The sequence below is a fragment of the Lynx rufus genome, unplaced genomic scaffold (assembly GCF_022079265.1).
Source record: "Lynx rufus isolate CCGP_SWC_20201006 ecotype Redwood Valley unplaced genomic scaffold, mLynRuf1.p SCAF_8, whole genome shotgun sequence".
Lineage (NCBI taxonomy): Eukaryota > Metazoa > Chordata > Mammalia > Carnivora > Felidae > Lynx > Lynx rufus.
Window position 1 is genome coordinate 22,687,630 of NW_025814896.1, and position 12,191 is coordinate 22,699,820.

At 43.7% G+C, this 12,191-nt stretch overlaps 1 protein-coding gene across 1 annotated transcript in view; it reads left to right on the forward strand.

Annotated features, from left to right (window-relative positions):
• The first annotated feature begins 1,691 nt into the window (after positions 1–1,691).
• NDRG3 (NDRG family member 3) overlaps positions 1,692–12,191 on the forward strand; it is a 67,911-nt gene continuing 57,411 nt past the window's right edge. Inside the window, exon 1 of the mRNA XM_047068703.1 lies at positions 1,692–1,735. The gene's annotated coding sequence lies outside the window, so the exon portion shown is untranslated. The remainder of the gene's footprint in view (positions 1,736–12,191) is intronic.

The window sequence follows — 12,191 nt, forward strand, 5'->3', positions numbered from 1 at the left end:
AATGGGAAAGCTCGTAGTTCAAATTGAGATTAGACCTTTGGATATAGAGGTGGAAAACTGGTAAATCTGGACTGGATACAAAATTTGGAAGTAGCTAATGAGTAGCTATTGAAGCCTTGAGAATGGATAATATTGTCAAGGCTAGAGCAAGAAGGAAAACTGGACAGCCCCAAGGAAAGCTGGGGCTTTTAAGAATCAGAAGAGCCGTGTTAATTGCCTACTCTTTGAAAAGCATAGTAGTATAATGGAAAGAGCATACAGTTTGAAGAGTATCTTTGTCTCTTATGGTCAATTTCATCATCTGTAAAATGGGGATAGAGGACACCTCTCTCAGGTGATTGTAACTTCTCTCATTTTATTTAGTACATTGTGTTGCATTTTTTGTTTATAAGAATTTGTTCAAACTCAAGGGTAAAAAGAGTTTTTGTCTGCATCTTCAACAGCTAAATAAGAAAAATAACACTTGGGACGCCTGGGTGGTTCAGTCAATTAAGTGTCCGACTTTGGCTTAGGTCTGATCTCACCATTTGTGAGTTTGAGCCCCAAGTGGGGCTCTGTGCTGACAGCTCAGAGGCTGGATCCCGCTTCAGATTCTGTATCTCCCTCTCTCTGAACCTCCACCACTTGTACTCTGTGTCTCTTTCTCTCTCTCTCTCAAAAATAAACATTAAAAAAATTTTTTTGTAAATAACATAAGCTGTAAGCATTTTACATTCATACAGACCATAACATGGGTAGCTTGTATTATTTTGTCACTATAGGTGAGGAACTCAAGCATTAAGAAAGAGGCTTAATAATCTAACCAAGGACATATAGGTAGTAGAACCAATTTGGTACTCAGTGAATGTTACCGAATAAACACAATCATAAAATAATAAAAGGCTGTGGTCGGTTAATTTTAGTTTTCTCTCTTCCCAAATTTGGTTCAGGAATTGTGCTTGATGAGTAACAATATTATAGACAGTCACTGTCCTTCAGATGTTTGGTAATCCTTACATTTGCCCTAATACAGTTGAGACTATTTTACCTTTAGTCAGTGAGATTAACCAAAAAGCTTTTCTGGGAAGGGAATTTTGTCCTGTACATTTTGGTGTTAAATTGTCGGGTCATTAAGCTTAATATGTAATCATTCTTTGAGGAAACAAAACAAAATTCCCATTTCCCTTGTGGCACCCAAGAAAGGAGATGGTGTGGCTGGCAGTTGTCAATAGAGGTGACAGAATGTAGGGCTGGGAATTAGCAGCCCTGAGTCTTGGATTCTAGTTCTTCAGTTCCTGTGCTCATTCACTAGAAATCTGGTAAGCGCCCCTCACTAGCCAGCCAAGCACTGTGCTAGGCCTTGTGCCCTTGGGTGCATCTCTGGTCCCACATAAAAGGAGATGACTTCTTTTCCTTGCTTTGCAGGGGTCCTTAGGGGTTTCGTTAAGAAAGCTATTTGGCGGAAGGGGAGGAAGGAGGCGGTCCAGACGCCGCACTCAACGCCCCTCCCTCCGCGCAGCTCTAGTTTCAGGTTCTCCCAGTAGACTCCACAACAGGAAAAACTACATCCAAGATGGTGTCGCCCGTCCCTCCCGGCTCAGCCACCATCTTCTTGGTAGTTCCTGAGGCGGGAGGGCGCAGCGCGCCTGCGTGGTCCGGGCAACCTTAACGCGCCTGCGTGGCCGCAGAGCCTTCCCCGCCCCTCTCGCAGCAGCTGCTGCCGCTGGTGCACTGCTGGCGGGTGCCCGAGCCTCAGGTGAGTGAGCGCTTCAGCCCGGCCCGCGCGGGGCGCGCGGCGCTGCCTGCGGGGGCGTCGCTCCCCTTGCTTTCTCCTTCCCCGCCACATCTCCGCGGCGCGCCAGGGCCCCGGGCCCGCGCTGCCAGTTTCCTCCGGTCCCCCAGCGCCCTCCGCTCTCCCCGCCGGCGGCACCTGGGTCAGCCTGGCCTCCCTCGGCCGCTCCCCGCGTCCGGGCTGCGGGGCCCCGCGACGAAACCGCTGGTGACAGCTTGCGGGCGGCTAGGGCCGAGCCTCCCGGCGCCCGACCCCCTCGGTCCCAGGGACGCATCTCAAGCGCGCTCCCTTTTTCTGCTCCTGCCCTGCGGGCGGCGGAGCTCAGTGGGCCTCCGGTAGCGTATTCACCTACCCCATCCGTCCCGAAGCCAGGGGTCTTGGAAGATGGGCCGGGAGCTCGCCTTACGTCCATGGGACCCCGGTGCAGCGAGTAGTACCCGCGGGCTGGACCCCACAACGACCCTGCGAGGGAGGGGCTTCTTAGTCCCACTTTACAAATGGGGAAACTGAGGCACCGAGATGAAGTGCCGAGCCCAAGGTCACGCGCCTGGCAAAAAGCAGGACTAGCTCTTGAACTTAGAGTCTGGGGCTTTCAGGCCAGCACGGTTGGAATTTGATCGTGTAGCTTTAAAAATTTTTGAAAGACACTTTCATCTCTGGAGTTGTTTCTTCAACGTCCTAAAAGTAGGCTGTGAAAACAGTGATTTCTTGTTGGAGTACAATTGAGGTATTATTGTAATAATAATAATAATAATAATAATGACAATAGTAGTAGCAGTATGTTGTTGATAAGGGCTCACGTTGATTCGACACTTTCTGTGTGCCAGGGATATTATTAAACGTTTTATGACGATTATCTCACTTAACTCAGCGTTTTCCAATCCAGTGCATCCCCCTTCTTTTTCATGCAGCTTTTTTTTTTTTTTTTTTCCCTGCGAAGCTGACCTCCATGTCACAGGTAGACTAGATCCTCATGGCTTAGGAGGCAATGAAGCTCTACCATGGTACCTCACTGGTGGAACAGGGATAAGCTTTGCCTGTCTGCATCCAAATTTTACCCCCAGAGGATATAATTAGTCTTCCTTTTCCGGCTGCCAGGAGAGCAGGACTGGGCTAGCTGGGCTGGCTGGATTTGGAGGTGACAGAGCAAATTTGGCTAGCACTCACCTCATTCTGGGTTTTTTTGGCTCTGTTCCAATGCTGGGCTTGAACATGTCAGTATTTAAGATAAAGTAAAAAGAGAAAGAAGGCATATGACAAAGTGGTGGTGAATATAAGAAGCCTCCATGATTTAAAGTCCCAAAGGAACAGCTGTAAAAATATGTGAATGTTTCTTCCCCAAAATAACTAGCTCAACTGTCTTTTTTCTCCCTTAGCAAATCTTCCTACACACTTTAAAGCTCCATTAACTCACCGTCTTTATGTGAAGCCTTCCTTGCTTGATTTTACCAATTAGAACTAAACATACATACACACACACACACACACACACACACACACACTCACACTTACATGCAGTAGGGTAGAGGCTTCAGTTTTACCCTCAGGACTATTATATTAGCCCCCTGAGGTCTGGAGCCATCTTTGCAGCCCCAAGTGCTTGGTTCATAGTAGGCCCTTGGTAAAGACTCTGTGAATTTCCACTGCTCCTTTTCATCACTCAGAGTGATGTTTTCCTGCTGCTCTTCTGTTCCTCCTTCTTGCCCTTCGGTTGCTCTTTGCTGTCCTTCCCTTTAGATTCAACTTCTGGTCATCACCTGCCATTCAAGGTCTCCATTCCACCCTGTTTCTGTAAATTTGCAGATAAAGGTTTTGCGTGAAGACGTCTATTTATTCCCAACAGTGGAGTTGTTATATACCACTTAAGTGTACAGGGCAGTTTTTATTTGCGTGTTGCAGTAAGGTAGTCTGAGGCTTACGGCCTTTTAGTCTATCCCTAAATACACGTGAGAGTTTTTACATTCTTTGGCATTATGTAGCTGACTACCCCTGGTTCTATCAGAATAATCAGAATTTTTTTCCATAAATCACTTCATAGTATTTACAATAATAAGTTTTCACAGGGCCCTTTGGGAGGCAGCGGATCTATGCATAGGTTTTCTGCATAAATTAAGCTTTTTAAAGAGTTTTTCCAAATAATTTTCTGCAAATATATTGAGCTGTTATTATATATAAGATTCTCAGTTGATTAAAATATGACCCTTGTTAAAAGAGCTTAGTAGCTAACTGGGAAACACCATATCCAGCTGTAACTCAAGTCTAAAAATTGCCGTGATAGCATTATAAGCAAGCAATATGAGAGTATAATGGTACATTTCATAAAATCATACACTGTTGAAGCTGAAAGGAAGCATCAAGTCATTGAGTCCATCTTGTTTTTTCAGACCTCATCCTGAGAAGTGAACTTGTCCAAGGTCACAGAACTGGGGCTACAACTTGAAATTTCAAACTTTTTATCCATTAATAAGTGAATTTATCCTTATATTAACCAGCATCTCTATTAAAATTCCACTTATGTGCTAAGAACAGGGGTAAAGAAGAAATAAAAATATGATTCATGTCTTTAAGGAACTTTGTTGGGGAATAGTAAAGAACTGTTAATTTTAACTGTAATTGTTAAGTTGTGTGGTAGAGGAACTAGGTGTCACAGAAGTTGGGGGACAGGCAAGAAGGATCAGCATGAGCTGTGGTAGTGAGAGTACTTTGGGGAGAAGTTAGGACTTTTCAGAGCTTTGACAGATTGGTAGGGTCAGAATTAATCAAAAGGGCAAAGAAAGCCTTTTGAAGTAGGGTGGTAAAACTGTGTTTAAGAAATAGTGCAAAATCTGTATTGACTGGATTAGAGCAGTGGTTCTCTATGATTAGTGTGCATTAGAATCACCTGAAGAGTTTAAAACCCATATTATAGGGGGTGCCTGCCTGGCTCAGTCAGTAGAGCATGTGGCTCTTGATCTCTGGGTTGTGAGTTCAAAGCTCACATTGGGCGTAGAGCTTAGTAAAAAAAATTTTTTTTAATTAAAAAATAAAACCCATACTGCAGAGGTCCCCACCTCTAGAGTTTCTGATTTAGTAGGTCCAGAGGGGGGCCTAAGAATTTTTATTTCTAATGAGTTCCCAGATGATGTTGATGTTCCTAATCCAGGGATAACATTTTGAGAACTTCAACTGGATTAGAAAGTTGAGAAGCTAGAGTCAAACTGTCAAAGAACTTGTTCCAAAAAAATTTTAAAGTGTGTGTTATACATCAGGATGGGAAAGCTCTGGAAAGATCCATTCCAAACTGTACTAGTAGTCACTTCTGGAAGTAGGATTTAGGCGATTGGAGAATTCACTTTGTATTCGGTACCTTTCTAATTTTTGCATTGTGCACATAATTACTTTTGTTATTTTAAAAAGTGAAGAAAAGCGAGTCATTTTTGAAGATATAAATATTTATGGGCTTAAAAAGAGCTTGCTGAAATAGTCTAGTGTCATATAATAAACATTTTTAGACTGTATGCCAGATGCTGCTAGGTTCTGGAAATACAAAACCTTTGCTACAGTTTGCAGCCCCATCATGGAGATAGGCAGGTAACAGTTCTACAAAGTATCATGTGAGCTTCCTTAGAGCCAGGACGAGGGTTTAGCTTTGTGCATGGCAGATAATAGGCATTTGGTAAATGATGAACGAATGAATGAGCAAATCCAGGCAAGAAATGAGGATAGTCAGAAAGAAAAAGGGCAAATGGGAGATTCTGGAAGAAACATTGACCAGCCCAAATAGGGATGATAAAAGAAAAAGGTGTGTCAAGGACTTCCAAATCGAAAGATTGATAACATTTTGATTTGGTTTATACAGAACTGTGTGTCAGGTTGTCTATTCTGAAAGACCTTTTTAAATCAAGCCCCATCTGGTGCCTGGGTGGCTCAGTCAGCATCTGACTCTTGATTTTGGCTCAGGTCGTGATCTCAACAGTCAGTGAGATTGAGCCCCATGTCAGGCTTGGGATTCTCTCTTTCCCTCCCTACCCCTACCCCACTCCTGTCCTCCCTCCCTCTCTTGCTCTCTGTCTCAAAATAAACTAAAAAAAAAAACAAAAACAAAAACAAAAAACCCTTCATCCTTTAAAAAAAATAAATCAAGCCCCCCCCCTTTTTTTTAAAGACTGATAATAGCCCACAAAAATTTAACCTAGATTTCAGGGCTTTCTTTGGTAAATGAAAGTTTTTATCTTTAATCACAATGCTGATTCTGTTGTATTTATAATATTTACCTACAATTTTGCCATTGATTTGTTCTTTTATTAATGTGAAATTAACTAAAACATATGAAGGATATTTTATATCCCATGCAAAGGTGGGTGGGATTGGATCTTCATTTTATTTCTTCAGTGGAGGGATGTTACACTTGACTCAATTCTGTCATGTTTTCCATATGCCTCACAGTTTGACATATCAGTCCTAAATAAGTATCCATTGTTGATGGCTGAATGGGGTGTACTTTGGAGGAAATTTAAAAAAAAAAAAAAAAAAAAACTAAATTGTGAGATTTTAGCTCTGAAGCCATTTTATGTGAAACCATAATACTTGGCAGATAGAGACAAGGGGAAGTCAGGCTCTTGTGTCTTTGTTTGTTTATTTATTTATTTTTTAACATTTATTTATTTTTGAGAAACAGAGTGAGATAAAGTGTGAGCCGGGGAGGGGCAGAGAGAGAAGGAGACACAGAATCTGAAGCAGGCTCCAGGCTCTGAGCAAGTGGTCAGGACAGAGCCTGATGCGGGGCTCGAACCCACAAACTGTGAGATCATGACCTGAGCCGAAGTCGGACGGTCAACTGACTGAGCCACCCAGGTGCCCCGGCTCTTGTGTCTTTATGTCTGCAGTTGAGAAAACTCTAGGGACAATCCCTCTTGCTATTCTTTACCTTATGAAGATGAAGAATATCTTTTGTGTCATTGTTTGGGACATTGTTTTGTTTTTTAACGTTTATTTTTGAGAGAGAGAGAGAGAGCCCTTGTGTGAGTGGGGGTGGGAGTGCGGGCAGAGAGAGGGAGACCAAGGATCTAAAGTGGGCTCTGTGCCTGCAGCAGAGAGCCTGATGCGGGGCTCTAACTCATGAACTGCCAGTCCTGAGCCTAAGTGAGATGCTCAACTGACTGAGCCACCCAGGTGCCCTTCTTGGGATGTAGTTTTAACCAGGGTGTTGACTAAAATAGAACTCTGGGTGACTAGACAGTCCAAAGGATAGATTGCTTTTCAGATACAATCCAGGGTGCAGTGCTCTTCTATTAATTTAATAATAATACCTAAACTTTGTATGGTGCTTTTTAGTTTTCAGAATTCTTTGGTCGCTAAGATCCTGGTAAACTCCAATAGCCAAACCTGAAAAAATAAGCAGAAGAATTAATGATCAGGTGGCATCAAGTGGAAAAAGTTGCCTTTTAGAGGCCTACCCAAGCTGTAGATGCAGGATTTTCAGTTTCAAATCCTTATTTTGCCAGGTTCATACTCTGCCACTTGCTAGCTGTGTGGCCTTTGGCATATCACAGAACCTCTCCAAGCCTCAGTTTCTTCATCTGCAAAGTGGGGGAAGATTATAATACCTATCTTATAAATGGGGCGGGAAATAAAATGAAACAATGAATGAACAAAGTGCTTATCATGGTATCTGGGTTAGTGTATTAAGTTAGTATGAGTATTGAGTATTGCATCTTGTGCCGCATCTTAGGTTCTTGTTTGTTCTTTATCTCTACTCAGGCTGTTTTAAAGAACAAATTGTTTTCAGGGATTCTGTCTTAGAACTGATGGGAATCCAGATCCCATCCCAAAAGCGTGTACTAGAGCCTTGCCAGCAGTAGTTTTCCTGGTGTCCTGAGTTGCATCCTTCAAGAGTGGATGACAGAGGGTAGTGCTTCTGCTTCTAGAGTTACTTTAGTATGACCCCCATGTGAGAGCTTCAGCTGGGTGTCTGGAATTAACAAGAAGGCCCCTAGATAGGGCGTTTGCTCTGTTCTAGTAGTTATCTTTACCAGTACCATGGAATGAATAGATTGATTATACAGCACCGGCTCAGATTCCCAGCTTGGCAGTCTCTGCAGACCTCCTGTTTACCACCTGCTGCCATTCCAGAATCTAGGAGTGACACAACAGGAAGGCGGACCTGTTGAGGTGCTGCTCTTTTCCTTTCAGAAAAAAGCAAGGTGTGTAGATGGCCCTTGGCCAGGGCTGAGGACCAGCAGGGTTGTTTCTGCTAGAATGAGCGTGCTTTTGCAGCATGCTTTTACAGCTGCCTTTGATCACTCCCCCCCTCCACTCCCTTTCCTTATGGGATAGCATCTCTGAGGGTATTTCTTCTGGTGGAGAGTAACCTAGACTTTCCTTTAGGTAGTCAAAAGCTCAGTGAGCTATGTTTTAAAAAGTCATTGTTTCTTCCCTGGAGCTGAGTGGTTTGGCTTGTTTTTCCGGTTTTCTGGAGAGTCTCCTGAGACCCTTTCCTTTCCTAAGGGCCCCCAGGAGACAGCAACGAAACCAACATCCATTACTGTAGACACTAAAGGGGATGCTTAAGTCAATAGTTTTACCATTAGATTAATTCGGGCTTTAACCTTGACAAAACATAGGAGCCAAGTCATCAGATAATTGTGCTTCTTATAGACTGAAGTATGGAATTTAGCCCAGTCCTCTGCGATATCTTTCAGAGCTTGGAATAGGAATCCAGGTGCCAGTCCTAGTCCCACACCCAGCTGGTCGTGTGAATTTAGGCAAGTCACATAAATTTCTAGGCCTCTTTTCTCATTTGAGAATGAAGGCATAACTGTAGACCAGTGGTTCTCAGTCCTAGTTGCATGTAGCCACCAGTGGAACTTTAAAAACAATACCTGGGCCTTACCCTCACCCAATTAAATTGTATCTTTAAGGTTGGGGCCTGGGTATTGATATTTTTCAAAGCTCCCAGGTCTTTCTAATAGGTAACTAAGGGAACTACTGGACAAGATGGCCACTTTTTTTTTTTAATGTATGTTTATTTTGAGAGAGAGAGAGAGCACCTACAAGTGGGGGAGGGGCAGAGAGAGAGGGAGAGAGAATCCCAAGCAGGCTCTGTGCTGACAGCACAGAGCCAGACTCAGGGCTTGAACTCACGAATGGTGAGATCATGACCTGAGCCTAAATGAAGAGTCAGCTGCTTAACTGACTGAGCCACCCAGGCACCCCAGGATGACCATGTTTTAAACAGCTGTGTCATTCTGCTCTTTAGGAACCTTTACTGTCCACATAGTAAAGTCTGATTTATGTGTTCTGACCAGCCTTGTCTTCTTTCTGGCTACCTGGTTCTTGGTGTCTTCTGGATATGTTGTTCACCTTTCTTTCCCAACCTGATGTGCTCACATGGAATGTCTTCTCCCTTTCAGCTGTCCAAAACCTATCCATTCAGTGCCCATCATTGTTATTTCCTTTGGGATCACTGTAGTCCTTACGTATTTGTCCCACCTCTGCACTGGTTTCCAAGCTTCATTTAGCTCTAAATGCAGTGAACACTAGATGCAAGGTAAGACATGATACTCAAGCACTATTCTATCCTTTTGCAGGGATGAGACACGTGGAAATACCACTGGTGTGATTTTTATGTTACTAAAACATCTGTGGGTATCTTGTTGGCTATCTCATTATGCATGTGTATTTGACACCTGTCAGTTGATGCATAGCTATTTATGACTTGACTCCAATGGACATTTTTAGCTTTATCTCCTATTAGTAATAGGAAACTACTGTTCTTGCCAAACTAGAACATTTTGCAGCAGACCTGTGCTTTCTCGTCTTCTTGCTTTTGAGTTCTCCTCCCTTTCTGCAATTTTTTTATTCTTCTCTCATCATAACCTACAGGAATTTTATCTATTCTTCAAGGTCCAGTTCAGATGTTACTTCTTCCATGAAACTTTTTCTCAGCACCCACAACCTGCATCTTTGCCCTAAAGCTCCACCACCTTTGGAGCAGTGGTTTTCAACTTGGGGCGATTTTGTTCCCCAGGAGACATTTGGCAATATCTGGAGACATTTTTGGTTATCACCGTGATTTGAGGAGGGTACTACTGGCATCTAGTGGGTAGAGGCCAGAAATGCTGGTAAACATTCTACAATGTGCAGGATGGTTCAAAATGTTAGTGGTGCTGAGGTTGAGAAACTGCCTTCGCGTTTGTCCGCTTCACAGGCTCATGTTTATACTGCTTTGAACTGTAGTGATCTGTTCATAGTCTTAATCTCCCTTGCTCAGTTGAACTAATGGGGAAGGTGAACTCAGCCCCAAAACTGTGCTTTCTTGTTAACTTCATAGGGTTTAGTCGTAGAGCCTGTGGCCTGATCCTAACAGCTCAGTGTAATTTAAGATGAGAGATAAAAAGAGGTCTTCAGCATGGGGTGGATTCCAAGAGGCAGTCTGCAGAATTTGTCTTTTTTACCCACCAGGTCTTTTCATTCGTAATAACCTGGGAGGAAGTGCAATACAGGGCATAGAATGAGCATTTGGGATTAGAAGACAATTGGGGTTCAGTTCCAGCTGTTGCATTTAGTAGTTGTGTTATTTTGGTCAGTCCATTTCACCTCCGTCAGCCTCAGTTTCCTCGTCTATGTAATAGAGATGATACCAGTGCTCCCGTGTTCTACTTCATGGTGCAGTCATGATAATCCAGCAAGATATTAGATGTGAAGGTGCTTTGTAAAGTGCTATAATAGTTACTCATTCAGGCAGTGGTTTATGTGTAGAAAGAGAGAATGTGAGTCAGCTTGCTGTGGAAGCACCGCTGTCTACCTTCTCACTGCCTGCAGCTTTTCAGCCACCACTACTTCAGCACCAGCTCCAGCTGACCCCTTCCAGCTCATTCTCCTCAGTAAGGCTCCTTTGTTGCCTTCATTCTGTTTTGGTTGCCTGTCTGCAGTCTTGCCAAAACCAAAGTGATTGACTCTGCCTTTAGAATACAGACTAGTGGCCTGATGTCAGTACATCCTGGCAAAGCCTGATGAAGGCCAAATTACCTTGGTCACGAGGGAAAGCTACAAAACAAGACAGTTTGTAGTTTAGAAAGCCAATACTATGTGTAGTCTCTTATTGTCTTTAAGTTTGTTTATTTTGAGAGAGAGAGCACATGTGCACATGAGCAAGGGAGAGGCAGAGAGAGGCAGGGGAAGAGAGAGAATCCCAAGCAGGCTCCAAGCTGTCAGTGCAGAGCCCGACTTGGGGCTCAAACTCACAAACTGTGATATCGGGACCTGAGCCCAAACCAAGAGTGGGACGCTTAAGCAACTGAGCCACCCAGGCGCCCCAAGAAAGCAATGTTTTTAAGCACTAGAAATCTTAGTGAGTTTTCTCTGACCCGATGGACACAGTACAGGGTGAGATAAAAGCCTGAGAGTCTCATGCCCCTGGGATCAGGCCAGGTGCATCTTTCTGCTGATTTGCTGAGTGACCCTCAGCTAGTTGTTGAACCTCATCAGGTTGATACCTGGGGGAATCCTTCTCTTTGGATTGTGGTAAGAACTGTAGAATTGAAGGATGGGGAAATAATGTAAAGTAGTACATTAAGGGAGATTCTGGGTCACAGAATGTCAGCCCTGTCAGGAGCCAATAAGATCATCCTGCCCAATCTCTTCTCTTAACTGATGAGGAAACTGAGACCTGGAAGGGGAAAATGCTTTGCCCAATGCCACTCAGCTAAGTAGGGCCCTACCTGGGTCCAAAGTCCACATTTGATGTATTTATGGGCTCTTTCCAAAACTCGAAGAATATGAGCATTCATTTTTTTCTGAGTGAACAGTTTGCACTATATTGTTGGACATTAGCCTGTGTTCTGCAGAGCCCTCACGGTCTCATCACCACTTCACCCAGAGCCCTTACACTTTTTTCTGTTTTCTATTTCAGAGTTTTGATGCAAAAATTAAGTCTGTAGCCTTTTTTTTTTAATGTTTATTTAAATATTTGTTTTGAGAGAGTGCGAGTGGGAGAGGGGCGGGGGGGGGGGGGGGAGAGAGAATCCCAAACAGGCTCCATACTGTCAGCCCAGAGCCCGACACGGGGCTCAATCCCATGAACCGTGAGATCATGACCTGAGCCGAAATCAAGAGTTGGACGCTTAAGCAACTGAACCACCCAGGTGTCCCAAGTCCATAGTCTTGATCTTTAAAGACCCTCTCAGTGCTGTCTCTGAGTGTCAGAGAACACAGAGGTCTCTTTTGCTCATCCTAGGAACATTTTTGCTTGCACTTCAGAAATGTCAGTTTCTGTAATGCTACGAAGTGATATACATAGTCATGGGCTAATTTTTTAGCATGGAGAACTGAACCTTATTTTTCTTAGATTTTCACTGTCAAAAGATAACGGCCCTTTCTCAATCCACATCCTTCCCTCCTTGGCGTTGGAATTTTCCTCCTTACATGTAAACCTCCCTTC